Here is a 20278-nt window from a genome sequence, read left to right as displayed (position 1 = left end):
AACCAGAACGGTATACTGGTCGATCCGGCCAAGGTAGAGGTTGTGATGAAGTGGGTGGTTCCGAGGTCTCCATCCGAGATTCGAAGCTTTCTTGGTCTGGCGGGTTATTATCGGAGATTCATCCAGGATATCTCCAAGATTGTTGTTCCATTGACCCAACTGACCAAGAAGTCGGTGACATTCCGCTGGGGGCCTGAGCAGCAGGCAGCCTTCAAGACTCTCAAACAACGGTTGTGTGTGGCACCAATTTTGACCTTGCGGGAGGGCGTCGATGATTTCGTAGTTTACTGTGATGCTTCCATCACAGGAATAGGTGCAGTGTTGATGCAGCGGGGTCACGTGATTGTATACGCGTCGAGGCAGCTGAAGCCTCATAAGGTGAACTATCCGACACATTATCTGGAGCTGGGGGCTGTGGTTTTCGCCCTCAAGATTTGGCGACACTACCTCTATAGGGTTCGTTGTACCATTTACATGTACCACAAGAGCCTGAGGTATCTGATGGACTAGCCAAATCTGAACATGAGGCAGCGTCGGTGGTTAGATGTGGTGAAGGACTATGATTGCGAGATCCTCTACCACCCAGGGAAGGCCAATGTGGTGGTCGATGATCTCAGCTGTAAGGCGGTTGCAGCTCCAATCCGAGACATATGCCTGAAGATGACAGTGATTACTCCGTTGTTGGAACGGATACGGGAGGCGCATGTCGAGGGAATGAAGGAGGAGCGTCGGAAGTGTGAGCGGATCATAGGCCAAGTGGCCTTATTCGATTATGACAGTCGTGGGTTGTTGACCCTGCATCAAAGGGTCTGGGTTCCTTACTGGGGCGGTATACATCAGGTTCTGATGGATGAGGCTCACAAGTAGAGATTCTCCATCCATCCCGGGGCGATGAAGATGTATCGGGATCTTCGCCCTGATTATTGGTGGCCCTGCATGAAGTGGGACATACCATGGTATGTGGAGTGGTGCTTGACTTGCAGGAATGTCAAGGTCGAGCAACAACGACCTCACGACAAGATGCATCCGTTGGATATTCCCATGTGGAAATAGGAAGATATCACTATGGATTTCATCACGAAGCTTCCCAGGACCGAACGTGGAGTAGATTCGATTTGGGTCATCGTAGATCGGTTGACCATGAGTGCTCATTTCATCTCGATCCAGGAGAGTATATCGGCTGAGAAGCTAGCCGAGATCTATGTTCGCGAGGTGGTGGCACGTCATGGAGTGCCAGTGTCGGTTGTGTCAGATCGAGATGTTCGCTTCACTTCCAGGTTTTGGAAGCAGTTTCATGAAGAGATGGGTACTCGTATTCACTTTAGCACAGATTTTCACCCTCAGACTGATGGGCAGAGTGAGAGGACGATCCAGACTCTCGAGGATATGTTACGCGCATGTGTATTGGATTTTGGCGGTAGTTGGGATACGTATCTTCCGTTAGCTGAATTTTCGTATAACAACAGTTATCACGCCAGCATAGATCGACCTCCCTTTGAGATTCTCTACAGGAGGAAGTGTAGGACCTCAATCTGTTGGGGCGAGGTCGGTCAGAGAGTCAAGGGGAGTACTGAGGTGGTACTCAAGACCACAGAGAAGATCCAACAGGTTCGAAGCTGACTCCAGACTGCTCAGAGTCGGCAGAAAAGCTATTTCGACAAGCGTCGTTCAGACCTAGAGTTTCAGTTAGGGGATATGGTCCTCCTGAAGGTGTCACCTTGGAAAGGTGTCATCCGGTTCAGGAAGCAGGGCAAGCTGGGACCCATGTACATCAGTCAGTTCAGGGTTTTGGCTCGAGTTGGCCGGGTTGTGTATCGACTGGATCTGCCAGCCGAGCTTAGTTAGATCCACAGAGCTTTTCATGTCTCCCAGCTGCGGAAGTGTTTAGTGGATGAATCCACAGTTCTGTCTTTAGAGGATATTCAGGTGGACGATAGCCTGAACTACATCGAGAGACCAGTAGCCATTCTCGACAGGAAGACGAAGGAGTTGGGGAATAAGAGGGTAGAGTTGGTGAAGGTGCAATGGCAGCACCGTAAGGGCTCGGAGTGGACTTGGGAGCCAGATGAGGAGATGAGGGAACATTACCCAGAGTTATTTGAGGCAGCAGACTTCGAGGATGAAGTCTGAGATAAGTGGGGGAGAATTGTAACGCCCGGATCCTTGTATGTATTTAATTTATTATTTATTCAAATTATAAGAGCAACTCGACGAGTTGGAAGCCCCAAACTCATCGACTAGAGATTATAAGGGCCCGTAAATAAGTAACCTACTCGACGAGCTGAGAGGCCTCAACTCGATAAGTAGACTGGCTGGGGTGAAAACCTAATTTCCAGGGTTCTGCACCCTATTTAAAGGATTTAATCTTCCCACCAACCCCTTATCAGCCTCCCTAAACCCTAAATCGTATTGTGAGCTCCTTGTTAAGAAACTAGAGGTTTTGAGTGGATTTTTGTGTGTTCTTGTGCTTGGTGAAGGACTTGGAAGAACTAGAAGGTCATTGAGCTTGAGGAGAAGCACTAGATTTGGGATCTCGTCTGTCTTTGGCAACTTTCTGAGGTAAAAAGTCTCAAACTTTATGCTTAATGGCTTAGATCTCTCTTAGTCTTGTTTTATGGATCTTTTTGACCCCATTATTGGAGCATGATAAACCTCCATAGTCCTGATGCTAAAACTTCCATTCTAAGTGTTATTTGGTCCTTAGATTCATAAAAAGGGTCTTAAACTCATTCATGCTCAAGAAAAGACCATATCTATAGAAGTAGGTTGCTATATCTCAAGATTGGGCCCATTTGAGGCATGCAAAGCCATCAAGTTGTCGACTTTACACATGTATACCATGAAAACAATGTAGATCTATATTCTAGAACCTTAGTTCTGAGGAAAGGGCTTAATAGACTAAGAACTATGAGTAACTCGTTGAGTTCATAAGAGGAACTCGACGAGTTGGGTCGAACAGTTCTGATTCTGATAAAGGGAAGAACTCGGCGAGTTGAAGGAGAACTCGACGAGTTGGAACGTGATTTCACGTTTTTTTGATTCATGGGAACTCGACGAGTTTAAGAGTAAACTCGACAAGTTGAGTCACCTCAAAGCGTTCACTTTGACTTGACCATGACTTTGACTTTGACCACAGTTGACCCAAAAAGGGGTATGAGTATAAATGGTATCTAAGGGGTTGTTTTGATTCAGGTAGTGTGTAGTGCTGATTCCGGGGTAGAGACGTTTCAGCTGTCATTCGACATAGGAGGTGAGTTTTCTCCTATATGGACGGGTCGAAGGCACCAATGTCGGCTCGTATATGTATGTTAGTATGTTCTGGATTAAGGTCCGATGGCGGGCGGTGCCCGATGTAGGTTTATATGTTTCTGGATTTAGATTCGATGTCGGGCGGTGCCCAAGGAATGTTTGTATGGTTGATGTCTTTGTGATTCTTGCATGTGTATGTGTTATATGTTTCCGGATTACAGTCCGATGTCGGGCAATGCCCGATTAATGTTTATCTGTTTCCGGATTTCGGTCCGATGTCGGGCGGGGCCCAAGGAATGTTTATATGCTATGTTATGAGATTATTCTATGTGTATATTTTAACATGTTTATATGTATACCGAGCTTTGCTCGATGATGGGCTCTGACCGATGTCGGGCGGGGCCCGATGCCGGACATTGTTCGATGCCGGGTGGGGCCCGATAAAGGGGCGGGGCCCATGATATATATATATATATATATATATATATATATATATATATATATATATATATATATATATATATGTGTGTGTGTGTGTGTGTGTGTGTGTGTGTGTGATTATGTGTATGATATGTGGTAGTTTGGGGAGACTCACTAAGCTTCGTGCTTACAGTTTTCAGTTTTTGGTTTTAGGTACTTCCGGTACCAAGGGGAAGAGCCCGGGATGACTGCATTGCACACACCATGATGTTTAGCATGGGATGTTTACTCTGATGTTTTGATATGATACTATGATTTGATACTATGACTTATTCCATAAAACATGGGCCTTTTAAATCACACAAAGTGACTCTTTTAGCCTTGCACTATTCCAACAAAATATCACTATATTTATTGGAATATTGCTTAACCTGTTATATTATCACACACACACACACACACACACACACATATATATATATATATATATATATATATATATATATATATATGTCACACCCCAAAACCAAGAACGGCGGAAACGTTCTGGGGCGGAGGACGTCATGTACAGTATCACAACAATGAATAGTAGTAAACAAGCAACAACATCATCCATTGCATTAACAATATAATTTTAATACAAGTGTGTTCTGTCAAGTTATATAGACACCAAAATATAAATTAAAATGAAAGATGAGTCTTGAACGAGCTCCATCTTCTCTAAACCTTGCATCGGTACCTGTCTACTGGTGACCTGAGGATACAAGTTATTTTGAAAGAGAGTATCAACTTTAAAGCTGGTGAGATCATAAGTATTTAAGTGTCTGTATTTGTAAGAAAGTATTTGTAAGTATGTGAAGTGTAAGTATGTAAAAGTTTTGAACCTCCTAAAAAACCCTATGTTTCCTACTAAAAGTAGCCTTCTACCAAGGCATCTAGTAACTGTGTGTGTGCTTCTTGTAAGAGCGTGTATTTTACCAAATCTGACTATCATTTACCAAAAATATAGTTTTTACATTACTGTATATTGTGTGAAGATCACAAAGTGAATGTAATGGGAAAATGAAGTAGTATTGTCGTATTGTATTAAGTAACTACTGCTGTACTAACTACCTTAAACCAATTGTAATTTAAAGTACCATGTGATCAGCATGTATCCTGCTACCGACTATAGTACGCGACAATGTAAGATGTCGGAGAAAATGACGTTTGGCACCCGTAGACTTGCAAGTCCCACTGTAGCGAGCAGCAAGGTGTAGGATAGTCAATCCAGTATAGATCTATACACAAACTCATACGCTCCCCAATTAAGGAGATTCTGGATACAAAACGGTCATGGCAGGTGATGTCATGCCCCGTTACGTGGCTCACATAACTGAAAAAATGTATATGTAATGTATGTGATAGCTGTATTGTATGTTCTCCCTCTGTCTAGCCTGTATTGTAATGTACTGTGTGTACTAGCTGTATTGTGTGTTCTCACTCTGTCTAGCATGTATTGTAATGTACTGTGTGTACTAGCTGTATTGTGTGTTCTCTCTCTATATAGTATGTATTGACTCATGTATGAACTGACTCATTGTATGATTCACTGTTCTAGCAATAGTATTAGTAACTTCCTAAACTACGCCTATCGTAGTTTACTAGTAATATGACTTGTACGTATGAACACGAATGTATACCCTTGCTACCCAAGGGTATTGAAATAGAAAGAAGGAACCTTTATATCTATATACATATACATGATATATAACTAGGATTCAAACGACCTTTGGACAAATAACCGATACCCTACGTCCACAACCCAACGAGGAACAGGAGGTAAGGTGAGTTATCAGTTCTAAGTCCTTTCAATCCTACTTATATAACTATATCTATAAAGATATACATTTAACAGAATATAAGTGTAAAAGCTTTGAAGTAAAAGTATTTGACATGTAAAAGAGTTTAAGTAAAGTATTTGACATGTAAAAGAGTTTAAGTAAAGTATTTGACATGTAAAAGGGTTTGATAAAACCATTTAATATGTAAAAGAGCTTGTAAAACCGTTTGAAAAGTAGTTGGTTGAAAACACAGTTTGAAAAGTAAGAAATCCACTAGACTGGTAGTTATTAATCACATGTGATTGATATAATAACTATCATAGATCAACTTGTATCCCCCCCCCCCCCCCATAAAAGCATTTAAAAACATTTAAAAGGTTAATTAAGGGGGTATGAACTCACCTGTAGTGGGTCGTTTGGATGAACAGAATGTATAGGATGCTAAGTGTCAAGTGAAGACTTGAACACACACAAGGATCCTAATTAACATATAATAACACATATATGTATTCAATTAGTCATAAAACAACTAATTAACCAAGTTAAGACATCCTAAGACATGTAAAACACTTGATTTAAGTGCTATAAGTCCTAAGGATTGCATCTAAGGGTGGTAGGACTTGGCTATTGAGTTTAGGGTTTAAGGGGACCCTTTATTGGAGTTTACGGTTTTGTCACCATAACTCATTGAGTTTACGGTGGTAAACTCATGAGTTTACGGCCGTAAACTCATGGTACATCTACCATTTTGTGTTTTGAAGCTCTAAAGGTCATAAGAAGCATTCCTACTTCATGTTTAAGCCTTAGGAAGTGTTTAGGGCACCATTTCACTCCTTTATGGAGTTTATGGTCCTTGGACCATTTGTCTTTGGGTTTACGGCCGTAAACCCAAATGGTTTATGGTCTTTTGATGTTTTCAAGTACTAGCTCATCAAGGAAGGGGTCTAGGCTAGTTTCCAAGGCTTATAAGGGTCTAGGGCACACCTTGGCACCCTTTTTAGGGTTTACGGTCCAAGGTGTTCTTGGACCGTAAACACCTTTGATCCTTTGAATCTTTGTGTTTCCTAGATGATTAGAAGTGTAACAAGCCTTATAGCACACTAGGGTAAGGTTACTTACAATAGAGAAGCTTGAAAGGTGCTAAAATTCCAAGAACACTAGTGTGTGTTCTTGGTGTTCTTGGTGAAACTTGAAGATCTACACTTTTGGAATGATTTCACGGATGGAATCATGTTAGATCACTAGGTTAAGCAAGATATCAACTTTTTAGGGTAAGAAACACTTACATAGTTGAAGATCAAGAAGAAAGGTTGGATGATACTTGAGAGGATTCGAGTTCTAGACTTGAAAATGGTGAAAAAGTGGTAAATATGACTAAGTGTCATATTTATACCCCTCCCCTTAGGGTTTACGGCCGTAAACACCCTTGTTTAGGCCGTAAACTCCTAACTCTTGGAGTTTTGGGACATTATTGCTACACAATAAACCCTAGGGCATCCTTTCTCCTGTTATCTCCTGAAGTACTAACTTATAAACACTCAAAATTATTCCAAAAAGCTTGAAAGTTAGCAGAAACTGTTCTGACTTCTATTGAATTGAAGGGTTGTACAAAATAGAAATTTCGGGTTGTCACATCATCCCCCCATTAGAAGGAATTTCGTCCCGAAATTAGGATTTAAGCAAATAAATAGTTACAAATAACTAAGTAAAAAGACGAGGATATTTCAGTTTCATCTGATCCTCTCGCTCCCAAGTGAATTCAGGTCCTCGCTTGGCGTTCCAGCGAACCTTCACTATCGGGATACGACTTTGTTTCGTTTGCTTGAACTCCCAGTCCATGATCTCTACAGGTTCTTCCACGAAGTTGAGGCTCTCGTTGATCTCGATCTCGTCGAGTGGGATTACAAGAGTTTCGTCGGACAGACACTTTTTCAAGTTCGAGACGTGGAAAGTAGAATGTACGTTACTGAGTTCGCGTGGTAAGTTAAGTTTGTAAGCTACAGGGCCGATTCTGGCAAGAATCTCGAAAGGCCCTATGTACCTTGGATTTAGCTTTCCACGCTTTCCGAAGCGTATCAAGCCCTTACAGGGTGAGACCTTCAATAGCACACGGTCGCCCACCTGGAATTCCAACGGTTTCCTTCGTTTATCTGGGTAGCTTTTCTGTCGGTCTCTAGAGGCTTTCAATCGTTCACGAATCTGAACGATATTCTCTGTCGTTTCCCGAATGATCTCCGGACCCGTGAGAGTGCTTTCAGGAACTTGTCCTTTAGCTAACTGGGTATCACCCACCTCAGCCCAGCACAGAGGGGATCTGCACTTTCGGCCATAGAGGGCCTCGAATGGAGCAGCCTTTATGCTCGTGTGATAACTGTTGTTGTAGGAAAATTCGACAAGGGGTAAATGAGTATCCCATGCTTTCCCAAATTCGATCACACAGGCTCGCAAAATATCTTCCAAGGTTTGGATAGTCCTCTCACTTTGCTCGTCTGTCTGTGGATGGTAGGCTGTACTCATGTCCAGCCTAGTTCCTAGGGAACTTTGTAGCGACTGCCAGAACCTCGAAGTGAATCTACTATCTCTGTCTGAGATAATGGATATCGGAACACCATGCAGTCGTACAATCTCCCTAATGTAAGTTCTTGTAAGCTTCTCCATCTTGTCTGTTTCTTTGATAGGCAGAAAGTGTGTGGACTTGGTCAATCTATCGACGATGACCCATATGGTATCAAGTCCATCCGTCGTCTTGGGCAACTTGGTTATGAAGTCCATAGTGATCCGCTCCCACTTCCATTCCGGTATCTCAGGCTGTTGTAGTAAACCGGAGGGTTTCTGGTATTCGACCTTGACCTTGGCGCAAGTAAGGCATTTACTCACGAAGGTAGCAATCTCTGCTTTCATGTTAGGCCACCAGTATAACTTTTTAAGATCCAGATACATCTTATCTGAACCTGGGTGGACGGAATAACGAGTGTTGTGCGCCTCGTTCATGACCAAGTCTCTGAAACCACCGTGTTTCGGGGTCCATATCCGATCCATGAGATAATAAGCTCCACCACCCTTAACCTCCAAGTTCTTATCCATCCCTCTCAGGGATTCACCCGCCACGTTTTCAGGTTTCAAAGCGTCGAGCTGAGCCTCCTTAATTTGTGTGGACAAGTGTGAATGGATAGTCATAGTCAATGATTTGACTCTACGACCAGAATATTCTTTCCGACTTAGGGCGTCAGCTACTACATTGGCTTTACCCGGATGATAACGAATTTCGCATTCATAATCACTGAGTAGCTCGACCCACTGTCGTTGTCTCATGTTGAGCTCCTTCTGGTCGAATATATGTTGTAGGCTTTTGTGGTCTGTAAAGATAGTGCTTTTTGTACCGTACAGGTAGTGTCTCCAGATCTTCAGAGGAAACACAACTGCTCCTAGCTCAAGATCGTGTGTGGTGTTGGATATAGTGTCTAAGTCCATAACTTTATTTGGTATGTACTTGACCCGACCCGGCATGGTCCATTTGGGTTGCATGGCATTGCAATACTTGGATAGACTAGATGAGAGAATAAGGCACTTATGATTATTAATATATTATAAGTTCTAATATATTAATAATAGTATTATTTAATTAGTATTGATCAAGTATTAATCTAGTATTAATTTGGTGATCAAAGTGAGACTAATTAAATATATAGGGTTGATTATGACAATCATCAATTCTTTTATGGTGGATTAATGATCCATGGTTTATGGGTTTGGTTATAACCATATGGAGCTCCATGGATAGTCCATGGGAGTTACAAACCCATGGGTCATGAGAAATCAAGAGTCATGACAATTAAGGGCATTCATGTGTAAACCCTAATTGTGACAACACTATAAAAGGAACCCTATGGCTAGCAAAATCGTGACCTAGTGTTACTAGAGAGGGCATAACCGATTTTGAGTGCTAGAAGTATTCTCTCAAGTTATTCCAAGTCTTGTGGTGTTGTGTGAAGCATTTGAGGCACAACATTTGGGGTGCTAGGCTCACAAAGTCTTGAAGGAATCCAAACAACAACAAGGTATGTATTTCTACTAGTTTTTATGTTTTATGTAATCCCCATGCCATGCTAGTTAGGAAATAACCTTGAAAAAGAAATTTGCATGTATATAGAGAAAACATAGATTCAAGGTTATTAGGGTTGCATGTACACTTAGGAAGTGTTAGAATGCTCAAAAACCCATCAGTGGTATCAGAGCCTAGGATTGTTTTCTGTATACTTGATGCAAAACTGCTTAAAAAAAATCGAAAATTCTGCATTCTGACGACTGGACTCGCCGAGTCCATGAACAAATTCATTCTACTCGCCGAGTAGAATAATGCACTCGGCGAGTTGGAGCGTGTTGGGCAGTTTTTTCGAGTTTTATTGCTGGAAATGGATTAAGATCATTATCCCAATCTGTTTTGGACTTGTAAAATCTGTTTTTCAAAATGATAATGATTATGTTAACCCATTTTACATGACTTTTATCAATTTTCAAGTATTATATATGTTTATATGATTTCTTGAAATTGCTTGACATGAATTTGTGTTCTTATGAGTTTTTAGAAGATCATAGGAATTATATGTAACCTCCATGTATGTTTAATTCATGATCTTAATGGCAATGATGGTGTCCATAACTTGAGCTTGTCCTCAAGTTATGGATAACCAAAAGTCACTTCTTTTAATTATGATTAAAGAACTAAAGAGGTTTCATAAAATGAAGAGTCTTCATTTTTATGAACCATTAAAACTCATAAGTTACAAATTGAAGAGACTTGGAATAGTTTCAAATCTTGCCCTCAAGTTTTGGAATTTGAAAAGTCTTATACTTTAATACTTTAATTCCAAATTAAACCTTAGATTTTTAAAAAGTTTAAAAATCAACACTTATACTATTATTATAATTTTATTATATAGATATGTATAAGAATATGTCATTCTTACCGTTAGTAGGCCTCATTCACGAAGCCGGTCTATAAGGGGGGTATAAGGTTGTTGCCTATAAAATGGTGACTTAATGGGTGTCCACTCTCACCCACCGCTTCCTTGATCGGTGGAGGGTCGTTAGCCGAACGGGTAGGATACGACTTTAAATACTCGTTAAAAGTATAATGAATTATAAAGTAACTATACATTATAAATTCCCAATCTTAGTTACTTTAGGAAAATGTGAAATTGGTGCTAGCCCATAAAATTACACTTTGTACCTTACTAAGTCGTTAGTGGAGCGTGTGTGGTTAACCGGCACACTAACATGGACTAGTAAGAGTGGCAAAGGGTAATTTGACTTTATTATAGATCGGTGGAGCGTGTGTGGTTAACCGGCACATCGATTAGGTAATATTGTTGAGGGTACCAAGTCAATTTGTATGGTTATTCACACCTTGTTTGTGATCCTCGGCATCCCAGTCACAAACTTGAGAGGGCACAATCGAGATTCAAACATGCCATTGAAAAGTTCAATGTATCTCAAAAGATCTAGGAGTTTCAAAACCAATAAAACCTAATAATAAAATATTTCGTTCTTATGGTGGAAATTGGTAAATCGTCATTTACCTACCTTCAAATATTTTATAGTATGGATTACGGCATCCCTCTTCCAACTATAAATAGTTTGTTGGATCCTAGCCTTAATATTTCATTTGGGTGAATTATTAAGGATTCCTAATCTAATGAAACTTGTCTTTCTTTCCTTTTAGATGTCTTCCAACAATGCTTCTGGCTCAAACCCAACAGGCTCCTTTTCCCTTATGAACTTGTGTGGTAAGGTCATCTTTGATGGATCCAATTTCAATGAGTGGATCAGAAACATCAGAATGATTACCCGCTATGAGGACAAAGAATATGTCCTCGATAGGGAGCTTAAGGTTGTGAATGAAGCCACTGCTACTCCTGAAAAGTTTGTGGAGTTTGTTGCACATGAAAAGGATGCTACTAAAGTAGCATGCATCATGATGGCCACCATGACTCCTGAACTTCAAAAATCCTATGGAGATTTCTACCCCTATGAGATGCACCTGGATCTGATGGAAAGGTACCATCAGAGCGCACGTCAGGAGAGGTATGAAATCATCTCCTCCATGATAACCGAAAGGATGAAGGATGGTGAATCCATCACCGGTCACTTGCAGAAGATGCAAAGGTTCGTTGACCGGTTGCTAAAGCTAAATGTTGACTTTCCTGAGGAAATGGCGATTGACATCATTCTCCATTCCTTACCTCCAAGTTATGATCAGTTTCGTATGACTTATCATATGAACAAGGAGGAAGTCACACTTAGCAAACTTCAAGGACTCTTAAGGACAGCTGAAAATGGCCTTAAGGGTAAAGCGGTTGCTACTTCTACTCCTTCAACAGCCCCTGTTCTGGCTATTGGGCAGGGAAAGGGTAAGAAGAGGAAAAGCCCTTCGAAGGGTACCAAGGGTAAGACTCTTGATGGTTCCTCTTCAAGTGGGACAAAGAAAGGTCCCATTACCCCTTCTTCAAACCCAAAGGAAGCACAGTGCTTCTATTGCCAGGATAAGGGACACTTCAAGCGAAGCTGCCCTAAATATCTGCAAGATATAAAGGATGGGAAGGTTAAACCCACCCATGCAGGTATTTACACAATATTGTCTAATAACTCATCTAATGCTAATTCTTGGGTGCTTGATACAGGTTGTGGTATTCACATCTGTACTGATTTGCAGGCACTAAGAAGAAGTGAGCAAGTGGAGCACGGGAAGATAAACTTAGTCATGGGCAACAGGAAAGCATCACCTGTTACCAAGATAGGAGTTTATTCTTTATTGCTTAATAATGGGTTAATGTTAGATTTGAATAAGTGTTGTTACTCGCCTGAAATGGCGAGAAATATTATTTCTTTTCATGGCTTGTACAAACAAGGTTTTTCATTTTCATTTGATAATAAAAATGGTGCTATTAATGTTTATTACAATGATGTATTTTACTTTAAAGCATTACCTTGTGATGGTGTATATGAAGCCGTGAATGTTGTAGACAATCTAGGAAATAATGTGTTGTATATTGATTCTTCAGATAGCTTGGATAAAGCATCCTTGTGGCATTGTCGTCTTGGACATGTTAACAAGAAGCGCATAGGCCAACTCCAAAAGGCTGGAGTCTTGGAATCATTTGACCTCAAGTCAGATGATAGTTGCGAGTCTTGTTTACTTGGAAAAATGACAAAGTCATCCTTCACAGGTACTTGTGATAGGGGTGAAGGTTTGTTGGACCTTGTACACACGGATGTGTGTGGGCCCTTCAGAGTTGCTACAAGGGATGCTAATCGCTATTATGTGACTTTTACTGATGATTACAGTAGATATGGATATATTTACTTAATCAAGCATAAGTCAGAAACCTTTGAAAAGTTCAAAGAGTTTAAGCAGGAAGTGGAGAATCAATTGGGCAGGAACATCAAGATGCTCCGATCCGATCGGGAGGAGAGTATCTTAGCATTGAGTTCCTTGACTATCTTAAGGAATGTGGGATTGTCTCACAATTGACACCTCCCAGAACACCACAGTTGAATGGTGTAGCTGAGAGGTGCAATCGAACCTTGTTGGATATGGTTCGTTCCATGATGAGTCGAGCTTCGTTACCAATCTCTTTCTGGGGGTATGCCTTAGAGACTGCCGCCCATATCCTTAATCTAGTCCCTACTAAAAAGGTTGCCAAAACACCTCACGAGATGTGGACTGGGAAAGTTCCCAATTTGGACCACATCAAGATTTGGGGTTGTGAAGCTTTCGTGAGGCGTGAGACTCATGGTAAGCTTGAACCTCGAAGTGAGAGGTGTATTTTCATCGGCTACCCACAGAGATCCTTTGGTTACCTCTTCTACAGACCCAGTGATAATGTGGTCTTTGTAGCAAGAAGAGGAGTCTTACGTGAGAGAGAATTTATAAGCCAAGGGGACAGTGGGAGGCAAATTGACCTTGAAGAGCTTCAAGAGTCAAGTGGTGAAGGAACCTCAAATGCTATCGACCAACCTGAGGAGGAAACTCCTGTTGATCCGATAGATGAGTCTGTATCTCCAAGACGTTCCACTAGGGTGAGGAACACACCTGATTTTTATTATGGTTATCACATTACCACTGAAGGTGATACATTTATTAGTGATAGTACACTAATAGATTTGGATGAACCTAATAATTACAGGGAAGCCATGGCAGGCCCTGAGTCTGCTAAATGGAAGGAGGCTATGGACAGCGAGATTCAGTCCATGTATGACAATCAAGTTTGGAACTTGGTTGACAATGTACCAGGTCGTAAGACAGTTGGGTGCAAATGGATCTTCAAGAAGAAGACCGACATGGATGGGAAGGTACATACTTACAAAGCGCGACTGGTTGCGAAGGGCTTTACTCAAACTCCGGGAGTTGACTATGATGAGACCTTCTCACCGGTAGCTAAGATTAAGTCTATTAGAGTATTGTTAGCCATAGCTGCATTTCATAATTATGAAATATGGCAAATGGATGTCAAAACCGCTTTCCTTAATGGAAAGTTGGCTGAGGATGTTTACATGGCTCAACCAGAGGGTTTTATCGATACAAGATACCCTAATAGAGTGTGTAAGCTTGATAAATCCATTTATGGATTGAAACAAGCATCTCGCAGATGGAATCTTTGCTTTGATGAGAAAGTCAAAGAGTTTGGCTTTTCTAGGAGTGAGGATGATTCTTGTGTGTATGTCAGGGCTAGTGGGAGCATAGTTAGCTTCTTGGTGTTGTATGTGGATGACATACTTCTCATAGGAAACGACGTCCCAACCTTGCAGGAGGTTAAGTCCTGGCTTGGGAAGTGTTTTGCTATGAAGGACCTTGGAGAAGCTGCCTATATCCTAGGGATAAGGATATTGAGAGATAGGAGTAAGAGACTAATTGGACTTAGTCAAAGTACTTATGTGGATAAGGTACTGAAGAGGTTCAGTATGCAAGATTCCAAGAAAGGAGAATTACCAATCCAGAGTAATGCCAAGCTAAGTAAGACTCAGAGTCCAAATACAGAGGCTGAGATAGCTGAGATGAGTCATATACCACATGCTTCCGCGGTGGGCTCAATCATGTATGCTATGACCTGTACTCGCCCTGATGTGGCCTTTGCTTTGAGCATGGTCAGTAGATATCAAGGGAACCCTGGCAAGGCACACTGGACAGCGGTAAAGAACATTCTCAAGTATCTGCGGAGGACTAAGGATTGGGTCCTTACCCTCGGAGGCAGTGATGACTTGAGAGTGGAAGGATATAGCGATGCTAGCTTCCAGACTGATAGGGATAATTTCCGCTCTCAGTCAGGCTGGGGCTTTATCCTAAATGGAGGGGCAATTACTTGGAAAAGTTCCAAGCAGGAGACAGTAGTTGATTCTACTTGTGAATCAGAGTACATAGCAGCAAGTGAAGCAGCTAAGGATGCGATATGGCTAAAGAACTTCATCGGAGACCTTGGAGTTGTACCAGCTATAAAGGAGCCAATGGAAATTTTCTGTGACAATGAAAGTGCGGTTGCTTTGGCTAAGGAACCGAGAGATCACGGGAGATCTAGACACATTGACAGAAAATACCATTTCATCAGACATCGAATAGAAGAAGGACTCCTCGTGGCTAAGAGGGTATCATCAGATGAGAACCCGGCAGATCCCCTCACGAAGGGACTGAGCAGGGTTAAGCATTTACAGCATGCGAGGCGCATTGGGCTGAAGGATGATATTAGTTTTAATAATTAGATTCCTGAAACTTGTAAAATGTAATTGACATTTGATGATAAATAAAAGTTGTTATTTATTTATGAGTAAAGTGTTACTATCTTGTGTTGATTGTTTACTATGTTTCAATTTTGCATGTTTTTACTTCCAGAATAATTAAGTTATTATTCAAACCATCCACAGTCAGTCAAACTTTGGAAGTAAGTATTGATTTAAGACTGTCATGAATTTGGCTTGTATGATTTGTCTAAAGTGCTTTGGACAATGCAATGGTTGCTACAACATTCATGAGTACTCATAAGGGCTGAGTATTGGATCCAACCCACGCTCACTTGCATCACTTCATGGAATTTATCTCGAGTGATCGTGAGACGGTAATATCATATAAATCTTCAAACCTAGAGATATGAGTTGTTGACTATGAGTTGGTTATTCATTGATTGTACGAAAACGCATTGGTAACTCGATGTCATAAAACGTGCCTTTGTGAATAATTCAACAAGTAGTTAGTACAAGCATATCAGTCGAAGTTTATCTGTTCCTTCTAGAAATAGAAGCGATATCTGGGCCCCTCGATGATTTGGTTTTGACCTATGTACCGGGCCCGGTCAGAACCTAATTGATGTGTTCAATTTAGTTCTATGTCGAAACAAATCAGAGATCGAGAAACAAATGCTGGACAATAAGTAAGACCATGTTCCATGTGTTTGTCCGGCTGATATCATGAGAACAGAGGATTATATGATCACTTATCTTAAATGGCGTATCATCATCATCTCAGTTCCGAGAGACTTTGAAAGAGCTACGATTGCTAGTCGGATTTTGAAGTCATATTTGCAAATATAGTTATTAGACTTATCCAAGTGGGAGACTGTTGGATATAGTGTCTAAGTCCATAACTTTATTTGGTATGTACTTGACCCGACCCGGCATGGTCCATTTGGGTTGCATGGCATTACAATACTTGGATAGACTAGATGAGAGAATAAGGCACTTATGATTATTAATATATTATAACTTCTAATATATTAATAATAGTATTATTTAATTAGTATTGATCAAGTATTAATCTAGTATTAATTTGGTGATCAAAGTGAGACTAATTAAATATATAGGGTTGATTATGACAATCATCAATTCTTTTATGGTGGATTAATGATCCATGGTTTATGGGTTTGGTTATAACCATATGGAGCTCCATGGATAGTCCATGGGAGTTACAAACCCATGGGTCATGAGAAATCAAGAGTCATGACAATTAAGGGCATTCATGTGTAAACCCTAATTGTGACAACACTATAAAAGGAACCCTATGGCTAGCAAAATCGTGACCTAGTGTTACTAGAGAGGGCATAACCGATTTTGAGTGCTAGAAGTATTCTCTCAAGTTATTCCAAGTCTTGTGGTGTTGTGTGAAGCATTTGAGGCACAACATTTGGGGTGCTAGGCTCACAAAGTCTTGAAGGAATCCAAACAACAACAAGGTATGTATTTCTACTAGTTTTTATGTTTTATGTAATCCCCATGCCATGCTAGTTAGGAAATAACCTTGAAAAAGAAATTTGCATGTATATAGAGAAAACATAGATTCAAGGTTATTAGGGTTGCATGTACACTTAGGAAGTGTTAGAATGCTCAAAAACCCATCATGTGGTGTAGTTGACCTCGTGTGTCTTCAGCTGTCTCGAGGCATAGGCGATGACCTTACCTCGCTGCATCAGAACACATCCGAGCCCTTGATTTGACGCATCGCAATAGACAACGAAGTCTTTTATCCCTTCGGGGAGGGACAGTATTGGTGCGGTGCATAAGGCTTGCTTGAGCGTTTGGAACGCTCTCTCCTGCTTCTCTTCCCAGTCAAAGGCCACGCCTTTCTGGGTCAGTGTTGTAAGAGGCTTCGCAATGCGGGAGAAGTTCTGAATGAACCTGCGATAGTAGCCAGCGAGGCCTAGAAATTGACGAATTTCTGTAGGCGTCTTCGGTGCTGACCAGCTCTCAATTGCCTTGATTTTGGAAGGGTCCACGTGTATTCCCTCTTCGCTAACCACGTGCCCTAAGAATTCGACTCGTCGGATCCAAAATTCGCATTTCGAGAACTTCGCATAGAGCTTCTCCGAACGCAGTGTTTCTAAGACTAGCCGCAGATGTTGACTATGCTCCTCCTTACTACGAGAGTAGATAAGTATGTCATCAATGAAGATGATGATGAACTGATCCAAGTAAGGACAACACACCCTATTCATTAAATCCATGAATACTGCGGGCGCGTTTGTTAATCCGAACGGCATCACTACGAATTCGTAGTGCCCATAACGAGTTCGGAAGGCTGTCTTTGGAACATCCTCCCCTAGCACTCGTAGTTGGTGATATCCGGATCTTAAGTCGATTTTTGAAAATAAATTCGCCCCTTGGAGTTGGTCAAATAAATCGTCAATACGAGGCAAGGATAACGATTTTTGACGGTCAGTTTGTTGAGCTCCCTGTAGTCGATGCACATACGAAACGATCCGTCTTTCTTCTTGACGAACAAGACTGGAGCTCCCCAAGGTGAGAAGCTTGGTCTTATAAAGCCCTTGCTGAGCAGTTCGTTAAGTTGACAGGACAGTTCTTGCATCTCTGCAGGTGCTAGACGATAGGGCGATTTGGCTACGGGAGTAGCCCCTGGAACTAAGTCGATTCTGAACTCGACTTGACGTTGTGGAGGTAATCCTGAGAGTTCTTCTGGAAAGATGACGGGAAAGTCGCGTACTACTGTAATGTTCTGAATGTCTTGCGTTTCTTGGCTCACATCGACCACATGAGCAAGGAATACGCGACATTCCTTTCGCAAGAATTTCTGAGCTTGAATGCTCGAGATGATACGAAGGTTCGTGTCGGGTTTGTCGCCATAAACTACTAGGGTTTCGCCAGACGATAGATTAAGGCGTACAGCCTTTTCGTAACACATGATGTCGGCACGACAAAGACTCAACCAATCCATGCCGATAATGAAGTCGAAACTTTTAATTGAGACCGGCATGAGATCGATCGAAAATGAATGGCTATCTAATGTTAGGGTACACCCTATGTATATACTGCTAGTGCTCTCCGTCTTTCCGTTAGCCATTTCTACAGTGAACGGTTCTTTAAGTGCTCGTGATTTTTGCTTAAGTAAATGAGCAAATGTTTGGTTCACGAAACTCCTTTCCGCTCCACTATCAAACAGAATGCATGCATAAGAGTTATCGAGGAGAAACGTACCAGTAACCACTGTGGGGTCGGCAACCGCTTCCTCGTGGCCTATGGCCAGAACTCTTCCCACTCTACCGACATTCCCTGCCTTTGGGCAGTCCCTCTTGTAGTGGCCCACCTCGCCACAACCGTAGCAAGCTTGGCCCATACCAGCGCCGGGGACTTGGGTGATTGGTTTTGCTGGAGCCTTGCAGAAGCGGGCAGTGTGCCCCTTCCTGCTGCAGTTAGAGCACTGCATTTCACGACAGGCTCCAACGTGGTGGAAGTTGCACTGGTTGCACTTAGGCAAACTTCCAGCGTACTGCTTTACCGGAGCAGCAGCAGTGGCAGGTGCTATCGCAGCATGAACTGTCACAACCCGCTGCTTTTTGGCAGCTTTCTTCGTCTTCTTGTCATCCTAGAGCTTCCGCTTGGAATCAGTGGTTTTGGCGGGTTCTGAGATGGCCAGGGTCGTTGTTGCGGCCGGGGTACGAACCCCATGGTCTATAAGCCGCTGTGCCAATCGCTTGGCACTATCAAACGTAGTGGGGTTTGAAGCCAAAACATTTCCCTGGAATGGTGGCATCAGCCCCCATATGAATCTCTCTATCTTCTTTCCCTCTGTATGAACCATGTTGGGACAGAGGGCCACCAGCTCGCAGAATCTGGCAGTGTAAGAGACTATGTCGGAGCCCTTCATGGTTAGGCTCCACAGTTCCTCCTCTAACTTTTGGATCTCGCCCCTCGGGCAGTACTCTTCGATCATTAGATCTCTCAGGGTTTCCCAGCCCATAGCATTATCCACCATGAGAGATAGTGACTTGACATGGCTATTCCACCATGTCAGGGATTTTTCCTCAAAGGTGCAAGCAGCGAACTTGACCTTGCTCCCTTCTGGACAGGAGCAGATTTCGAAGACCGATTCAGTCTTCTCGAACCATTGCAAGAGGGCAATGACTCCGCCAGTCCCTCTAAAGGACTTGGGCTTGCAGTTAGTGAAGTCCTTATAGGAGCACTCTCTCAAGCGCACCGGAGCTTCACCTAGAGTAGATTGAACAGGGGTTCCTCCTCCAGTGGAACCCGAAGAGTGATATTGAGCCATGGCTGTAGCCACAGCCGCAGCTACAGCAGCATTTAGAGCTGCCGTATCGATTTGAGGAGCAGGTGGTGTCGGTGCGGGATGATCGCGTCTAGTTGATTTACGAGGAGGCATCTTTCAACTATAAGTTTACCAAGATGAAGATATTGATAAGAATTTAATAGGAAAAATTGATGAGAATGACTCATGGACTAACTCTCCATAGTCCAACAGCACAATTGAAGGATGATCTAGAACTAACAGATGATAGCATTTGGATAATAATTTCCATGAGCTTAGATATTTGTCAATAATACTGGAATTATAGATGTAATGAGTTCGGGAAAAATGACCTAGAAGTAGGTCTTACATCAACCAAGATGGGAAAATTTTTGACAGACTACAACCTAATCAAGACCTAACGGGTCTAAGATTTACAAAGATAGGAAATTAGACTAGAGTTTTTACACAGACTAGGTTATATCCAAAAGAGAAGTCGATGAGACTCTATCGGTGACGAGAACTACTAGAGTGAGTCCTTGACTCCGACAGGAGACGTTCTATGTCCCTCACGCTCCTATCAGATCTTGCTTGCTGAGCTCGAAGTTCCCTGACTTCAGCTTGGGTCTCAGCAAGTTCCCTCTGCAGAACTGCATTGCGGATCTGAGTCCTTTCGTGAGCAGACTCTAGTTGGCGAATGCGGACTGTGTTAACGCCAGAGTTGGCGTCAATCTCCACGACTCGGTCGATAGCCGCTCGACCTTGC

Source organism: Lactuca virosa, chromosome 6, assembly GCF_052849685.1.
Source record: "Lactuca virosa cultivar CGN04683 chromosome 6, Lactuca_virosa_CGN04683_v6, whole genome shotgun sequence".
Classification (NCBI taxonomy): domain Eukaryota; kingdom Viridiplantae; phylum Streptophyta; class Magnoliopsida; order Asterales; family Asteraceae; genus Lactuca; species Lactuca virosa.
The sequence above is the reverse complement of the archived record's forward strand: the minus strand, read 5'-3'. Positions refer to the sequence as shown.